This window comes from Manis javanica, chromosome 1, assembly GCF_040802235.1.
Source record: "Manis javanica isolate MJ-LG chromosome 1, MJ_LKY, whole genome shotgun sequence".
In the NCBI taxonomy this organism is placed as follows: Eukaryota; Metazoa; Chordata; class Mammalia; order Pholidota; family Manidae; genus Manis; species Manis javanica.
Genome location: NC_133156.1, coordinates 68165518 through 68184920, shown reverse-complemented (window position 1 = coordinate 68184920; position 19403 = coordinate 68165518). Strand labels below are relative to the sequence as shown.

The window sequence follows — 19403 nt, the reverse complement described above, 5'->3', positions numbered from 1 at the left end:
TGTATGGAAATGATGATAAATACAGATTACAGAAAAGCCAAAATATTTTCTGTGTCAGAGTGTGCCTTTCAGAGTATGGAACAAAGAATGCTGAATTTTACTAGACAAAAATATTTTTTACTTTTTCATGGTTAGTGTAATGCTGGGGCATTTGTAAACTTGTTAGAGAGGATCCATTAAATTTTACTGCTGAAATTGAGGGAGGAAAATTACACGCATGGGGTCTTTAACAGATTTTGTGTCTGAGAGCTTTGATATTTTGTCCCTGCCCTGATGGGTAGTCTTGAAAAGTGCCTGTTGTCTGGACTCTGATGTCAAAGCAATTAAATTCCCACAGGAAGCGGCAGCTTTAGGAGATGTGATTAGATTGGAGACACTGATGCTTGTTTTGATTTTGAAAATGCATCATCGATCAAGGCTACTGATTTTACCAACTGCTCTTGCTAAGGGGAGGTGTGGGCTTAGCTTCTGGCTTTATATTTAACTTTGGGGAAAATGATGTCTTCTCCTGCCTGTCAAGACTTTACTGCTATGTGGCCAATGCCTTTAGTAGATAATCCCCCAAATGTCAGATAACCTATATTTCCCAGAGGTCATGTTGATCTTTTTCTTCTCATTCTGACCTCAGAACAGACCTATTCATTTTATATCTGACATCAGATCATGAAAAACAGAGTAAGTTTTAGCTTTTTTCCAGAGCTTGTTGGGATGTTTTCTTTGTTATTGTTACTATACCACCACCCTGTAACGGAATGTGTGTTGTGTGTTGTGTATGTGTGTTAACTATCAACAGTTCTAGGCACGTCAAACAAATTTAAGCACTTCATTTAAATCAGCTGATATTTAGAAACAAAGGAACATACCATTGATATTAGGTGGTCTCCAAGAAAGTCTAAATGATCAGCATGTTTGCAGCTGTGGATAAAATGAAGGTTCCTATGGCCAGGATTCTCACCTGGCCTTGGTCAGCTTGCTCACTACACACGTGTGGGCAGTACATTGCTATTGATTCTATAAAAGAGCTCCATCCAGTGCTCTGGATGACAACGGTGGCATGGTGGCACAGCTGCAGAAGAGCAGAGACGAGATTGGAGTGGTGGCATCCCCGAGCACAGAGACTGAGGCAGCTGCGGGGGCAGAGAGGCCCAGAGGCAGAGACTGGCTTGCTGCAGGCAGACTTGCTCTGAGTGGATGGGATTCTAGTGACTGACCTGCCACTGTGGGAATAAAGTTGGATATAAACCCTTTCACCCCAAGAGTGTTTCATCGTCATTTTTCAGGCTCATTGAATCCATAGTGAACTTGCCCAGGGCTGAAACCCATTGGCAAAAACAGGCAAGACTTCTCTAGCCATGTTTTGAAGCAGATTCTTCTCTCCCATAATTACCAATCCCTTATATCTATCTAATAAGATATTTTTCAGTGGCCCTGAAATTCTGAAAATGAAGTTCAGTTGATTCCACTTATACTATGGAATGTATATTTTATTCACATAATAAAGGTGTTGACAGAGTAATATGTACAATGAATATATGAATTATGGAACCAAGTGATTATCTTACAATTTTATAAGTTAATCTGTATTATTGAAAATCCTCTAGCTTTCCCCTAAAATTTCCTCATAATTATTATTTTATTTCAACTGCCAAATCATCTATCTTAAGGTTGATGTTTGTCTCGGTATTACTTTAACATTATTTTGGAACCAGAAACTCTTAAACTTAAAAAAATCCTTTTTTGTTGTTTCCAGAATAAAGAATGTTGGAAAAATGTACCAGTTTAAAATAAGTCAGCTCTTCCTAAAATGTTTATATTGCCTTGAAATGTACATTCTTCCTTACATGAAAACTGACTTTCAAAAAACAAAAAAAAAAATAATGTACTTTAAGGGTGAGGATAACACAATGAGTAAATGTGTATATTCTTGAGTCATACAGATGATGGCTTCAGTAGCTGGTTCCACCATCAAGTTTTGTGATTTTAGAAACTATACATAATCTTGTTAATCCTCGATTGCTTTATCTGCAAATGGGGATTATAATGACATACAACAGGTTGCCATGAGGATATAATTAGATAATATGTGTGATTCACTTTTCTTGAATGAATGGTACATAATAGGATGACAGTTAATATTAGTGATTATTAGGCTAGTTGCTGGAGTATGATTTTTAAGAAATTGTATCTTTAAATTTTACTTCTCTGTAAGAACAAATCTGTGGTCACTCATCGATGCCAATTATGAGTTGGCAATATTCTGGGTGCTTAGATTACAAATTAAGATTTTAAGAGTAAAAGAGAATGAAAATGTTCTATTTCTGCTAGTTGGTAATACTCTGGGAGTTTAGATTATAAATTAAGACAAATTAGGAGCAAAGATTTTGGGATGGGGCACAGGAGAATTATACACAAACATACACACACAGCAATGGAGAGCTTCAGTAAGCTCTGATTGTTGTAACATTGAAGAAGTATACCCAGCTCTTTCTGGACAAGTGATGATAAGCTACGCCACAGAGGATAAACAGGTATGGATCAGGGACACCGACTTGTATGCTCAAGACAGAGGACTATTAATTAGCATGATCGAGTACAAGAGATGAGAAATGACAGCACGGAGCTGTAAACTAAAAGCATAAGATAGTGCGGTGGATGAGAGCTGAAGACGTGGGCAAGGGCCTGTTATTGAGGACTTTGTCCTGTTAAGATGCTCTGACTCTCTTTTTTTGGATGATCGGTAACTGGTAAACAACAGAGAAATGTAGTCAAACTTTGCATTTTTAAATAGAGCATTCTAACAACAATGAAATGGATGCCCTTACTGGGGCCTCTGAGGCTGATTTAGGCTGGGTCCCTAATCTTTGTAACGGAAGATGATTTAGGTCAAAAGCCTGAGTAAAATAGTTTAAATTAGTATGTCAAATCCGTTTTTTGAAGGGATCTAATACAAATACCCTCTTCTCTCACAGTACATATGCCATGACTGCTCCTCCTAACCTGTCAGATGCTATTACTGCTTCACCTCAAACCACCTCGAAAATGAACTGGTTTCAAGGTGCCACTGAAAGAAAATTGAGTCTTGTTAAAAGATTTTCATGATCTCTTCAAGTGAGTTGATATTGCTGTATTTAAAACTAAATCAGCTGGGTAGGAGTACTATGCTGCAATTAGAAACAACTGGGGAGGGTTTGTCTCTGTGTGTTCCCTGTTACAAAATTGGAATCCTTTCAGCCACAGCTGACATAAGGGAGAAGATTTTAGAGTGAAAGAGAATGAGAATGTTGTGTTTCTGCTAGTTGGTAGCAAATCAGATTTAGAAAATGAAAGGTTTCTGTGTAAGAGGCAAAAACCAGAGACAGTTAGTAGAATGTTACCTATGTGGAAACGTCTGCTGAAACACAAGCTAATATTAACAAGGTACTTTTGGATTTAATAAGTGAAATTTGAAAAAAAAAAGATGAGAAATGTATTTGGGGGGAAGAGATGAAACAGAATTTACTCTGGTTCTGGTTTTGTATGTGTGCTTGGCCTGGGCTGGCAGGGCTCACATGGTTTTACAGTGGGTAGATCTGAAGGGCCTATCTCCCTGGATGGAAGTGCCCACACTGGTTGTTCAGCCTAGTTTCGAGATTCCCAGGTTTGTGGAGCCTTTGGTCACCGTTTTCTCAGCGCATTTGGCTCCATCTCCGGCCATTGCTCCTTGCGCTTCTCCCAGGTCAGCAGGCCCTTCACCTACAGGCTCTCCCGCGGTCTCCAGACCCTCCTAGCTGTCATCTCCTCATGAGTCGGGTCTTGGTTCCGTATTCTAGAGAATATTGCTGACAATCATGTTACACATGCACACAAACATAATTATGCATGAAATTTGTAAACAATGAAAGTTCCAACTTGAGAAGAAAGGGTCTAAAGGGTTTTGCGTCATGAGGGGAAAAAAAGAATAAAAGAATTCAGGTGAAGTAAGTTGATAATCATTAAAGTTGTATTGCTATTAGAAATTAGACTCATTCATCAAAACATCCATAAATCGATCAGTGTGTGGTCAAGAAGCTTTCATGGTATGATATCAAATTTTGATCAATGCTAAATATTTTTTTCAATCACTGAGTATAGTTTCTAGTGGTGTTTGTATGTATAACAATGAACAGAATAGTTTTAAATAAGAACCATAGCTTAATGATCTCAGGATTACTGATCTCAGGCTTCTGTAAGAATTTACCTACTTGTTTTTTAAAAAGAGTTAAGACTTAATATACATATATGAAAGTACATATACAGTCCTGAAATCATGACAAAGTGATTCATGTAATGTTCTTGAATATTTTATCTATTTTTAAAAAGTTATTCAATAATATTGCACATCATTTGTCGTACTGATTTGACTATGTCAAACTAATTTTCTTCCACAGTGTCTTCCATCCAATATTCAATATTGAAAAAGATGCTACATCATCACATACATATATGTATAAATACGTACTCAAATGTGTGATATATATTGTATGTATATATACATACCCACATATCCATTCATATACAATGTACATACTCAAGGATATTGGCAGTTTTTTTAAATAGCAGTTATTTTCAAGTGAGGATATTCTATAAATGAAAAAACTTTTAAAGAAATGTTTAGTGGGAGATTTCCTAATAGAATGAAGAGGAACAAAGGTGCATTCAAAGTACTGTATTATCCCTAGTGAAATGGGAACACTGATGTTTTTCAGATCCAGTAGTAGATATATACCTGCTGCACATTTAGGAGAAGCATATTAGAAGACAGTAAAGTATTTTATTAACAAATAAAGCTACTAAATAGTAAGTATCTGCAGGCCTAGGATGATTTCTTTATGTTGAGTACTCTAATAACTTCTGCATAAGCAAAATTAATTTTCTTCTGGATATATGGAGATAATTGATACAAATAAATGATTTTTAATTATAAAAACAATGACTAATGGAGATATGCTTTTTATTGAGGTTTTCTTTCTAATTTTTTCTTTAGCTTTTATTGACATTAAACTAATTTCCATTATTAATAATATTTTTAAAGTATTTGTCATGGTAAATTCGAAGATAGAGGAAGAAGGGGAGAGAGAAGGAAAGAGGAAGGAAGGAAGAAAGGAAAAAAGGAAGCAGAGACTGAGAAAGGAGATAAATTGAAAGAAAAAAAGAAAATGACATTTTCCAATAAATAGCATTTAATTGCAATGCACATGTTTTCATGTTAGTACTGTATCACAGAAAAAAATACTGTAAGCTTAAGAACAATCTCAAGATTGTCAGAAAAACTGATTAATTTTGCTCTCATTTCCATTTTCTCAACAATCTTTGTCTTCAGAGTGGATAAATGCAGTGTCACTCTGGGTTCGCTTGGCAATCTTAAAATTGTCATAAGAATGGATTGGGTGCCGTTTTCTCTTCTTGTTACAATCTTTGTCATGAGCTCTCACAGACCTTTTAATGCTTGATATGCTCTCATTCTCATTACATATTCTCATTCCCATAACAAAGATTATAATGAAAGAAGAAAATGTCATAAAATTAATCCATTCTCATAACAGCCTGTAACGAGGGCAGAAAATTGAGCAAAATTAATCCGTTCTCATAACAATCTGAAGATTGTAATGAGAACAGAAAATGGCATGAAATTTATCCCTCTTTTGACAATCTTTAAATTGTAACAGGGCAGGAATGGGACACAAGATTAACAAACCCTTGAGACAAAGGCTCTAACCAGAACTGAAAATCATACAAAATTAATTTGGGTGTGTGCATGTGTGTGTGTACGTGTGTGTGTGTGTGTGTTTGCTGAAGGAGTAAAAGCCTGAAATTATAATGTCGGTTCCATAGGGATGTCATATTAAAATCAGTAACTATTTTAATTTGTCTTAAAATACTAAAGCATGACACTTTTGCTAAGATGGTGAATTAAAACAAATATAGATGGATGTTCACTCTTCAAGCAGACACTGAGGCTAAAACTGTTCTAGTAACTAGTATAGTAGAGAATGGAATTTGTTATTGAATTCATGAATTTATGAAGAACCCATTTATTATCCAATAAATTTAATTTAAAAATCTTCTGTTGAAATTAGTAACGCAGTAGATTTAGCTTAATGTAGAGCAATAGTGTGATCATGAATCTTAATTCATCTGTATATACAAGTGTCCCATGCTTTCGTATGTATGTAAACTACAATTTACCGTATTGTGGTTCATTTACACAAGCAAACATCAATGGTAAAATATTCAGGTTTTTGTTTTACAATAACATTTAAAATAATTACTTAAAGTACAGTTTCTTCACTTTAGTTACTTATTAAAGAGTTGGATTTACAATTGTCATTCAAAATGTTTTAGTTTTAAATGTCCTCAATTTCAAAAAGGAAACTAAGGTCAGACAACACTTGCATAGGGCTGCAAATCTATTCAAGCAGAACATGAACAGCTTTTTATTCACCTTGATAATTGAAGTATAAACAATGTAATGAATTAATATGCTAATTATTCTTATTTTTGAGGGCACACATTTGTGCATAGAATTAATTTTAAAAACACTTGTTTAGCACTTATGTTAAAACATTCATTGTAAGTGGATTTATGGATATGTTCACACTTTATAAAGATTATAAACATTTTTCCATCAATACAGGGCTTATTACAAACAAGTGATAACTTCAATTGTTTAAACAACAGCCCATCATTTTACAGATAAATATTAGTAGCTAACAGTGAATAGTAATAATATTAAACATTTAAAAATTTTGTTTTTCTAACATCAAAATGAAAAGCCTCATTTATATTGTTGTTCTCCCTCTTTCAAGACTGTACTTTGAATGAAGCTTAGAAAATTGTGAGTTATCAGCAAAATGGCAATAAATTATTGAGATGCAAACCTATTCTGTGTTATTTTCCTGATACGGTTGAAGGAAATACTTGAAAAACCTCACTGTATATATAATTATATCACTGGTTGAGAATGCATTACTGAAATCAATTGTTTTAAACCTAAAAGATAGTGTTTCAGTAAATTGGAGGTATAGGTAGCATCTTTAAAAAATACTCTTATTTTCAGTTGCAGCTATTAAATTTTTCATATCTGGAGACTAGATTTGAGTGATTCACTAAATTGTATATTCTGTTTCTTTTGACAAGAAAATATATACAGCTGTAACTACAACTAAGAGTGATTTTTTAATAAAAACAAAACTAGTGTCTAAAAAAACAAAATTAGTGTCTAGTCAGATAAGTAATTCTGGACATGGTCATGGCTCCTATGTTGAGAAACATGCAAGGACTGGACTTAAATTGCCATCCATTTTTCTACATCCAGAAGAAAGATAAATATAGTCATTCATAGTACTTGTGAAACCTTCAGAAAGTAAACCTTTTGCTTCATGGAAAAATGAGAAATTTGGGAGGTTGCACTTTTCATCATCAACAAAAGCTATTTTTGCAGACCAAAGAAGAAATGAGAAACTTTTCATTTATTTAGCTCTTCCTGAAAAGGTTGTAAAGGGTCCTATCATGAAAGACGAAAAGGAAGAGCTGTTCATAGAAAGCTTTTAAAGAACAAACATCATAAGCACAGATTCATATGGTAGGTGGAATGTTGTAGGAAGGTGCAGGGGGCAAAAGCACCAGGATGTGATCCCAGAAAGAGGAGCCTCTTCTCTGTACTTTTTCCATTGTTCCCACCTTTTATGTACTTAGCTATAGGTTTGTTCCAATTTAATGTGCAGTATTCTACATGGGAATCCAAGTCTTCAAAAATATATAAATGAGTGGAAGTTCTCTTAATATTAGTTTTATTAAATAGTATACCATGGGACGGCTTTACAACATATACTTGTATGATTCCAGTATAATATCTGCCTCTATCAAAGTGTGCTCATCATTCAACTTAAGCTCTTTCAAATTGTACAGGTATGCTACTCCAAAGCCTTTTTATCTCAATATATTGATAGATACTCCAAATAACAATACATCTTTTAGGAAGTAAAAATAGTCATTTTTTACATGGCCAAAGTTGAAGATGTTCATTATATTATAGCATAATCATTAAGATTTTTATGTGAAATACATGGAGAATGTTTTAAGTTTTACTAATCATATAAAAATCCCTTTTCAGTGGGAGAAACACCAACAGACTGGTAATTTTAGTGGCAGGTGAAACGGAGCTTTGGGGAAGAAAGTAGGGACTTCACAATTCAGGAAGGAGTGGAAACGGGCACTGTGCACGGAAAGGGTGGACAGACATTGGAAGCCTCTGAGTGGCAGTGGTGATAAAGAAGAATTTGTGGCCTTGATTAAATTGTTCTGTGTATATAATAAAAATATCTTCCTCTGTGTCATCCATAAAATATTACATAATTTATGTATTGCTCCTTAATTCACTTGCATGAGTGGAATTTTGTTTCGGGAGTTTGACGAACAGGAAAAAGTAATATGGATGATGTTGAGTTACATATATAAAGAATAGAGAAAATATAATTCAAAGAAAAAGTAAACTAGCATTCAATATTTAGCTAATAAATAGAAATTTTACTGAAACAGAGACATTTGGACTTGGATGTAGCTGTTTCTTTAGTAATGGTTATCCCTCCAAACTTTGTCAGTCTTGGAGAACAGGTATTTTCCAAAATAATGAATAGATTGTTTAACTAGGTGATATTGAGAACTTTCCATCCAATTTCTCAGGAACCTCTTGCCATTGAAGTTGCTCCATCTTCTACATTTCCTAGGCACAAGGACCCATTGCTCCATCCCAAGAAGACCCTCCCAAGTGGGTCCATCCCTGCCCAACATGGCACATGGAAGGAGTCCCTGTCTCCAGCTCTGGATGTTCCTTGTTTAACCCTGGTGTTTACTCTTTGCTTTGGAAGCTGCGTTCCCCAGGAAACACAGTCTCTGTCATCTAGAACTGTGAATAAATCTATCCCTCTGCATCTCATTTTAGTTTTGATGATGATTTCATGTCTGAAAATGTCTGTAACTTTCTTCCCACATAACCAGAATATTTCTCTGGGACCCAATCTGCTAAAGCCTGGCTCTAAAAGCAGAAAACTGTTTGCTGATTCTTATGTTACTTTGACATTAAAAAAAACCTTTTCTACACCATTTGAGATTACTTGATGACAGTGATAGAGGTTTTCCCATTGAGTTCCTTTAGTTTATCCTGTTCTGCCCCCAAATTTCACTTTTAATTTTTCCCACTTAGCAACCACCTTTCTTGAATCATATGTAGGTTTCATGCCCCTCAGTGAATTTCCAAACTGAGAAATATAAATTTTATCATTTATATGTGGGATTCCAACATTGGAATTAAATAGTATGAACTAAAACCCATTGAAAAGATAAAATTGTACACTCCTCCCCCAATAAGACCCAATATAATTTGTTCAGCCAGTAAAATGACCACTGTTTCTTCAGCAACACTAAGGTCATAAACTGCTCTGCTTATGTCTTCAGTAGTGCAGGTGATTTCCCCTGGATTTCACTCATGGTGTGCAGCATTGCACTGATACTTCACTTTAATAAGAATGATACAGGTGACACATTGGGTCCAGCACGGGAATGGAAAGTGCTTTGTTTAGACGTAAAAGAAAAATACCATTTTGTATGTAGGCATCTATTTGGCCTTTATTTCAGATGTTTTAACAATTAGACCCTGTCACTTCTGATAGCTGTTTCTTATAAGCAAAGCCTTTCTCAAAAACTAGTTCTGAGTTATAACAGCTCTGAGACTTAATATAATGGTTTATAAGAGAAAAGGAAGTAAGCATGGGAACTAAAACTAAAGCTAGGAATGGGGAAGTCTCGATAGAATGGAGGTGAGTCACACTTAAAAAAAAGATCAAGAGGTATCACTTTTATTTGAGTCTCCAGATGTTTTCTGGTTCTAGAAAACCAAATTTATAACAAAGCACTTCTATTTATCTCTTTCTTTTTTCTTATTAGAATATAAATTAATTTTTTTGTGGTGTGTAGTTTTAGAGTAATTGTCTGAATAACATTGTTAAGCATATTTCTACTAATAGTCAGTGAAATTTCTTTTCCTTGAAGAACTATGTTTAACATCATGGCAAAATCTTTTTCCAGAACTTAAAAAATTTGTTTTGAAATATTAATTGACAAATTTACAATTACTTATTAACCAAACAAATTCATAGATGCATATAAAAGAAATGTTCACATAGTAATAAAATCTGTTCATTAATTTGGTTTTTAAAATTCTTTTAGATAATAAAAGGAATTATATTTTCCTTTCAGTGATGAGTTCTCTGTAGTCAATAAGTAATTTGCTCTCCCTTCTTCTAGGTACAGTGGCGGTCCAGTTCATTGCAGAGTCAGCTTCACCAATGCAACAGAATAAAGGAGAGAGAAAAACAGTGAGTTTGATCTTTAAACTTGTAGTCACTTGAACCTAGACAGTGTAATTATTATTATGATCTTTTACCAAGACAAGTATGATTTGTTAAGTGGGGGACATAGATATTTCACATTAGGCATAAAATAATTAAATAAGTGAGCATAAGTGACTTGAAATAGTGGTCTATTGTTTTCTGTCTTGCTTTGCACAATTTAGGAATCATACAAAAAGGAGATAGGAAACCATGACTAATGTTGGCAGTTTATTCATCTGATCTCATTTATGTGCAACCCATACCCAAAAGGTTTCCAAAGCTTTGTATTTCCAGTGTTACTTTTATTCTGAGTTTCTTCTGGGTACTTTAGGGCTCGTTTTCTTCCAAAAATTATTACTGTATGCAGAGGACCTGTTTTGGGGATTACCTGCTCATTTGGTGTGGCCAAGTCTTTCGTACCCCACATCTGCTACTCTTTAGTTCTTATGTGAAAGGAAAAGCCGTGATGAAGTCTATATCCTGAATGTGGTTACTTGTGAAGGCAATATCCCTGTTTTGTTTCTGAACATAGGCATTTTATTGAAACAATATATAATAAGTTATGCATTAAGAATACTCATGAAGTATGCATTATTAAATCAATGCTAGGATTATTTGTATTACTGCATTAAGTGAAACATAGTGTTATATAAATTATCACACATAATATTTATGGAGAAGATCTTAGGACTTAGCATTCTTATCACTTCAAAATCCACTCTATGCTATATTTTTACTTTCTACTTTAATTTTTCTTCAGTTTAAGGACTGTTCTTCACTTTTTAGGAAAATAGGTCTTCACTAATAAACTAATGATTTAATGTTTATCTCGTGCTTGTGAGCTGAGAATCAATGAAAGAATTAGAGAAAAGTTTTATTTGAAATTGCCTAAATTATTGCTTAGCTTAATCGTATGAACTAGCTAATTTATACTGATTACAAGCAAAGGAATATCATAATTATAAGCTGTAAATATCTCATTCATTATTTTACTTTCATTACACAATCAAGAAAACATACCTTTAAAATGGAAGTTTTATTTTAGGTATTCTTTGTAAAGCCTTCTCTATAGCTGTAGATGTGCTACTTAATCTTCATTTTGTAGTTCGTCACTGACAGATTTTCTTAAAAAAATAAGTTGATTTAAAAATTATACAAATAATATATGTAAATGTATTTTTAAATTAAACAATATATACATAGAGTTAAGACTACTGTGTTGCTCAGAGATTCCACTGAAATTTTATTCCTTCATGTCCATATACACATATACGTGCATATGGAGTCATATTATTCCTATTTTAACTTCATATGTCATATAAACAAAAATATTTCTTGAATATGAGAAAAATATATGGAAAACTTCTTTCAGTTTTTTTTAATGGTTTGCTGTTCCAGTTACTCTTGCTGCATAAAAATTGATTCCAAAACTTAAGGGCTTAAAACAACAACCACTGTTTTATTATTTCTCAGTTTCTGTGGGTCAGAATTTGGCGACGTAGTGGCAGCATAGCCTGGGTTCAGATTTCTCTTGAGATTGCAGTCGGATGGTGAATGGAGCTGAAACAGCAGGTGATGCGTGAAGCTAGGGGCTTTGCTGGACATCTCTCTTTCATGTAGTTCCAGGGTTTGTTTGTGTGATTTCTCCAGGTTGACTAATGTGGGTGTGTGTCCTTCCAGCATGGTGGGTTGAAGGCAGTTAGACTATTTAAATGGCAGCTTAGAGCTCCAGTGCTGTTGTTCACATGAGCAACTCCAAAGCTTAATTTCCTTTTATGTCCTAGCTTTGGAAATCATATAACATCATTTCCATCCTATTCTTTTTGGTGAATAAGCCACAAACATATGTATCCTGTCTGTGGGTCAGATGATCATTCATCCTGATTTGCCTGTAGAGCATTAGCACTAAAATCCTATATCCTAGGAAACCCCAGGACATTTAGTCACCCTACTCTTAGTTCACAGAGAAGTATTATTAAAGAAATTCCTTTAGTACAGTTGAGCAATCTTTTATTTGAAAGCTATTAATTCTAGGGTTCTGTATAGTCAATCTTTACCTTTTTTCAAACCATGAAGTCTCCAACATTGTATTCTAGAAGACTGATTTTTTTCTTTTCACAATTTGGCTTTTATCAATCTTTAATTGTTTTTGTGTTATGCTGTGAAGGAGGAGTTAAGGTTTATTTTCTTCCATATTATTTATTTATTAATAAATTGATTGAAAAGATCACTTTTCCTCAACAAATTTCAGTAGCATATTTGTTTCAAATATATATATGGAATGTTTTTCTTTATATGATTTCCACTGTCATAATTAGTGGGAATGTCTTGAACTGTGATAGTGAGAGTCCTTCATCTCTTTTTTTTAAAAAAAAGGGAAAAGAGGTGCTCTTTGGTTTTTCAGTATTCCTTTGGTTATTCTATATCAGTTGCATTTCCATCTAGATTTTATAATCTGCTTACTAAGTAATTCAACACACTTGTAGGATTGTGTTGAAACTATCAATTTGAAGATAATGAACATTATAGAGATACCAGTCTTTGAATACACTAATGTGATTTTGATGTGCACTTATTTAGATAACTAAGTTTCTCTCAATAATTGTTATCTTAATATAAGGTCTTGCTTACTTTTCATTATATTATTTCCAAATACTTGATATTTTTGCAAGTGTAAATGATATTTTCATTTACCTTTTATATATCTACAAATTATACTTATATTATATGTATATGTGACTTTTTGCATGTTGACCTCTGTCAATCTTTCTAAATTTACTTATTATGTCACTATTTTATATTTAGATACTTTCATATTATCTGTGTAAAATTTATGTCACCTAAAAGTAAAACCAATTCAGTTTCTTTTTCCCAGTCATAATTATTTTTTTCTTACCTGATTTCAAAACCTAGAACTTTCAATAAATTTGAATAATTGCTATCACTTGATCTAATTTTGACCTTAGTGAGAAAGAATAATCCACTATTGAAGTGCACCTTGTAGTGTAATGTTAGAGGCAATATTTTTTGGTGGATTCTCTTAGTCATATTAAAATAAAGTTATCTTCTATTCTTAGCTTCATGAGAATAAAATTTTTAACCATGAAATGGTGTTGAATTTCAGCGAGTGGTTTTTCTGGCTATTTTAGTTTTATCCTTTATTCTGTTAATATGGTAAATTGTAAGGAATGCTTTTCTGTAAGTAAATTTCACGTTATTATCAGGTAGTAACCATTAGAATTATTGTGTCAGTGTTCATGGCAATATCTTGTCTCTAAATTTCCTTTCTTTTAATGCTCTTTTCAGATTTTGATATCAGTATTTTGCTGGTTACATAAAACTAAGTAGAAAGTGTTACTTGTTTTTCTAGTCTGTGGGAGATTTGGGGGGACATTTGATATTACTTCTTCCTTAAATAGTTTGAAGGATCTATCAGCGGAACTATCTTACTCAGTTCTTTAATTTTTGATGAAGATTTTACACATGGATTAAATTTCTCTTACATATATATGATTATTCAGATTGTATATTCATGTTGTATTGTATTTATAAATTTGCTTTGTAAGTCATTTGTCTATTTCATTAAAAATTGGCATAAAGTTACATATAATAGCCTGCTATTATGTTTTTAGTGTTTATAATAAATATTGTTATGCCTGTATTTTCATTCTTGACACTCATGGTTAGTATATTCTCATTTATTTTTAGTCTCTTCTGTTAAGTATTTATCAATTTTATTATTCTTTTTGAAGATCCACCATTTGTCTACATTGATTTTTTCTATTATAGGTCTGTTTTTGTTCTTTAATAAATTCTCATTTTTTGTAAATTATACTTTCCTCTTTTTTTAATTTTTAATTTTTAATTTTTTTATCATTAATACACAATTACAGGAGCAACATTATGGTTACTAGACTCCCCCTATTATCAAGTCCCCACCCCATATCCCATTACATTCACAGTCCATCAGCATAGCAAGATGCTATAGAGTCACTACTTGTCTTCTCTGTGTTGTACTGCCTTTGGCGTGCCCCACACCCTACATTATGTGTGCTAATCGTAATGCCCCTTTATGCCCCTTCTCCCTCCCTTCCCACCCATCCTCCGTGGTCCCTTTCCCTTTGGTAACTGTTAGTTCATTCTTGGGTTCTGTGAGTCTGCTGCTGTTTTGTTCCTTCAGTTTTTGCTTTGTTCTTATACTCCATAGATGAGTGAAATCATTTGATACATGTCTTTCTCCACCTGGCTTATTTCACTGAGCATAATACCCTCTAGCTCCATCCATGTTGTTGCAAACAGTAGGATTTGTTTTCTTCTTATGGCTAAATAAGATTCCATCATGTATATATACCACATATTCTTTATCCATTCATCTACTGATGGATACCTAGGTTGCTTCCATTTCTTAGCTATTGTAAATAGTGCTGTGATAAACATAGGGGTGCATATGTCCTTTTCAAACTGGGCTGCTGCATTCTTAGGGTAAATTCCTAGGAGTAGAATTCCTGGGTCAAATGATATTTCTACTGTTAGTTTTTTGAAGAACCTCCGTACTGCTTTCCACAATGGCTGAACTAATTTACATTCCCACCAGCAGTGTAGGAGGATTCCCCTTTCTCCACATCCTCACCAACATTTGTTGTTTATTTGTCTTTTGGATGGTGGCCATCCTAAGTGGTGTGAGATGATATCTCACTGTGGTTTTAATTTCCATTTCTCTGATGATTAGCGATGTGGACCATCTTTTCATGTGCCTGCTGGCCATCTGAACTTCTTTGGAGAAGTGTCTGTTCAGCTCGTCTGCCCATTATTTAACTGGATTCTTTGCTTTTTATTTGTTGTGGTGCATAAGCTCTTTATGTATTTGGATATCAACCCTTTATTGAACATGTCATTTATGAATATATTCTCCCATACTGTAGGATGCCTTTTGGTTCTACTGATGGTGTCCTTTGCTGTACAGAAGCGTTTTAGTTTGATATAGTCCAACTTGTTCATTTTTGCTTTTGTTTCCCTTGCCCGGGAAGATATGTTCATGAAGAAGTTGCTTATGTTTATGTCCAAGAGAGTTTTGCCTATGTTTTATTCTAAGAGTTTGATGGTTTCATGATGTACATTGAGGTCTTTGATCCATTTGGAGTTTACTTTTATGTGTGTAGCTGTCTATGTAGCTGTCCCATTTTGCCAAAACCAGCTGTTGAAGAGGCTGTCATTACCCCATTGTATATCCATGGTTCCTTCATTGTATATTAATTGACCATATATGCTTGGGTTTATATCTGGAGTCTCTATTCTGTTCCACTGGTCTGTGCGTCTGTTATTGTGCCAGTACCAAATTGTCTTGATTACTGCAGCTTTGTAGTAGAGCTTGAAGTTGGGAAGTGAGATTCCCCCCCTGCTTTATTCTTCCTTCTCAGGATTGCTTTGGCTACTTGAGGTCTTTTGTGGTTCCATGTGAATTTTAGAGCTTTTTCTTTTAGTTTGTTGAAGAATGCTGTAGGTATTTTGATAGAGATTACATTGAATCTGTATATTGCTTTAGGCAGGCTGGCCATTTTGACAATATTAATTTTTCCTAGCCAAGAGCATGGGATGAGTTTCCATTTGTTAGTGTCCTTTCAATTTCTCTTAAGAGTGTCTTGTAGTTTTCAAGGTATAATAGGTCTTTCACTTCCTTGGTTGGGTTATTCCTAGGTATTTTATTCTTTCTGATACAATTGTGAATGAAATTGTTTTCCTGATTTCTCTCTCTGCTAGTTTGTCGTTGGTATGTAGGAATGCAACGATTTCTGTGTGTTAATTTTGTATCCTGCAACTTTGCTAATTCCGATATTAGATCTAGTAGTTTTGGAGTGGATTCTTTAGGGTTTTTTATGTACAATATCATGTCATCTGCAAACAGGGACAGTTTGGCTTCTTCCTTACCAATATGGATGCCTTTTATTTCTTTGTGTTGTCTGATTGCCGTGATACATGAATCACTTCCCAAATGATGTGACAGGTAGACTCCATTTATCCTTTATGTAACACTTGTTGTATTGTTATCTTATGTTTTCTATTAAATTATAAATTACTGTTTATGTAATATGTCAAGTTCATTATATTTATTTAGTTTTTTGAAATTTTCAGTCTTCCTCACAGTTTTATGGTTTCATCTGGAATGCTTTAATTTTAGCATAAGTAAAGACTTTTAGTATTTCTTACAGTTCAGATCTCCTGGAGGCAAATTCTTTCACATTTTTTTTTTACAAAACCTCTATTCTGCTTTTGCTTTTATTGGCATGTTGTGTCTTTCAACATATTAAACCTGTGATTCTATTGCATTTTGCTTTATATAGTTTCTGTTGAAAATCTGTCTTTCAATAGTATTTTTTAAAGAAATTTTTCTTTTTATTTCTTTGGCTGCTGTTAAGTGTTTTCTATCTGTGATTATTTTTTAGAAGTTTTACTGTAATGCATTTATCTGTGATTTTCTTTTAGTTAACCAGCTTCATGTTCACTGAACTGCTTGAATCTACGGTTTTATATCTTGCATCAGGTTTAGAAAATTCTTAGTCATTTTTCTTCTGTATTTCTTTCTATGTTCTCTTATTATCTCCTTCTTAGACCCCAGTTACATGTGTTCTAAATATTTTGGTATCTTTTATGTGTATTTTTCTCTTTTCCTAATTTATCCTCCATGTTTCAATTTGGAAATGGTCTATTGGATCTCTTTTTTAAATCACTGGTTCTGTCTTCTGTTGGTTACAAGCTTTTGTTGAATCCATCTATCAAATACTTAGCTTCAGAGAGTTGTTTGTTGCACTTATAGAATGTAGATTCTTATTTTTACTGACTCCAAATACATTTTGAAATTATTTTTCTTTTCATCCATTTTGTCCATATTTCATTCCATTTTCCTTAATGAATTCACTACATTATTTGGAAGTTTTGCGTGCTACATCTGATACATGAATGATCTCTGGTTCTGTTGCTGTTGACTAATAAGCATAACTAGTAAAAAAGTTTAAGATTTTAACATTTTCATTTCTTTTAAAGAGTAGGCACTTTTTGCAGACTTGGAGACAGAATGAAACTAAGGCAGTCTAGTGCTCTAGGAATCAAGGCTGAATATTGTGATCGTCTGCAAAATAATATCATAATACAAAGTGGTAACAATGTTTTAGAAACTCTAAATAATAACCACTTACCTATATTTTTCCTTAGGAAACAGCCAGCACTCCAGTCCTTAAAGGATATACAGAACATCCTGATCTACCAAAGGCACAATGACCTAAATTATATGCTGGTCAACCTCTTGGTGAACCAAATCAGACTGGTCAAGGATTAGTGAACAAAGAAAGGTTTTTGCATTTTGAAATTTGCACTTAGGCTTAAAAAATTTCTGATTGCTGTTAATAAGAAAGCAAGCAAAATATTATAGGTACTCTGATAACTTGATTTTGCCAAGCTCTTCCAGCAAAACCTAGAGTTAGAAATGAGTATAGAGGATAAGATACTTAGATGTTTTAAAAATAAATTACTTTGTAATAGGAAACTTGACATACTGCATTCTTCCACTTGCCACAAGAACAAATTGGTGATGAGACCTATTTCAAAGAAGTGTTTGACTCTGAAAAAGGTGGTGGCAGCAATACTTCCACTCCAGAATAGCATCTCCCCCCATGCACCCATTTATCATACAGTTATCACTGCTGCTCCTCCATAACATACATTCATGTGGAAAGACTTGTCACTAGCTTTTGCAGGGCCAGAAGATGAAAAATAGAGCATGTGCCATAATTAGCTAATTCTAAGAACTTCAGTTAACATCTTTAGGACGGACTCATAAAATCTGACTATTGTTTATTTAATATCTACAAACTGCCTTAGCCCTTAGCCATAGTTTCTAATGAATGTCTTAAAGCTAGGTTCAGTCCCACCTGTGACTCCACAGGATTGAGGTGGATGCTAGTCATCAAGCCTTGGAATGTCATGGTAGAAGTAACCCCAGTAGCCTTTGGATACATAGTAGGCAATACACAGGTAGTAAAATCCAGGCAAGAACACCACTATGTCAGTGATGAATATAGAAACCACAAGTCTGCTCTTCCCCGTGATCCCAGCCCCACCTTTGCTGGTATAGCCCCCTTGCAGGAGGGAGCCAATGATAATGAGAAAGCCACCAATCAGAAGCAGCACTATAGCAAAGCAGTGGTCCTACATGGGATTCCAGGAGAAGTCAGTGTAGCCATCCTCTGTGCCTGAGTCACTTGAGTATTTCATTTTACTTTTTAGGGATTCTAGTTGCTGTGTTGGTATGTGATGGCATCATGACTATCATAGTATAGTGATATAGCTACAGTCAGACCACTGTGCCAGGCTGCTTGCATGCCAACAGCTCAAGGTTGGCAGCAGAGGTGCAGGCACTCCTCACCTAACTGCCACATGCCCCTTACCCACCTAGACCTGACCCAACCAGACAAGGTAGGTGATGGGAATAAGACTGCAAGAAGGCAGTGTGCGACAAGTACATAACTAGTAATATTTTGTTTGCTAAATTTATATACTATTCATTATAGAACTCTGGATTTAGTTTTTCCTAAATATTATTAAATTGTCTTCTGTCATGCACTTAAAAAATTCCTTGTAGATTACCTTGATCTTATAAAAACTTTAATACTTTCAGGGCAAATTTATTTCAGATTTTCCTATATTTCCAAGCTGAAAATATGACTCCTTGGGTGTGTTTTTTGTTCATAGTTCTTGGTCTTTATATAGTTACAGTTGAAGGTTCAGGATATTCACCAAGATCACTCCATTCTGGCTAGGCTTGAGCTCCAAATTGCATCTTTCAGCTTTATATTGCCTCTAAAATCTTTGCACATTTCCCTGGCCTCCAAGTGGCTATATTCTGCTAGGTATACACAAATAGCAGGGGCTGTTTCTTGAAGCCTTCTCCTCTCTTGTGTTCTATTCCTTCAAATGCAACTTGCCCAAACAATTTCCATATGCAGT

General features: G+C 34.2%; 1 pseudogene; it reads right to left on the bottom strand.

Annotated features, from left to right (window-relative positions):
- Positions 1–18356: 18356 nt before the first annotated feature.
- LOC118971229 (transmembrane protein 230 pseudogene) lies at positions 18357–18720 on the bottom strand (annotated as a pseudogene).
- Between the last annotated feature and the right edge of the window lie 683 nt (positions 18721–19403).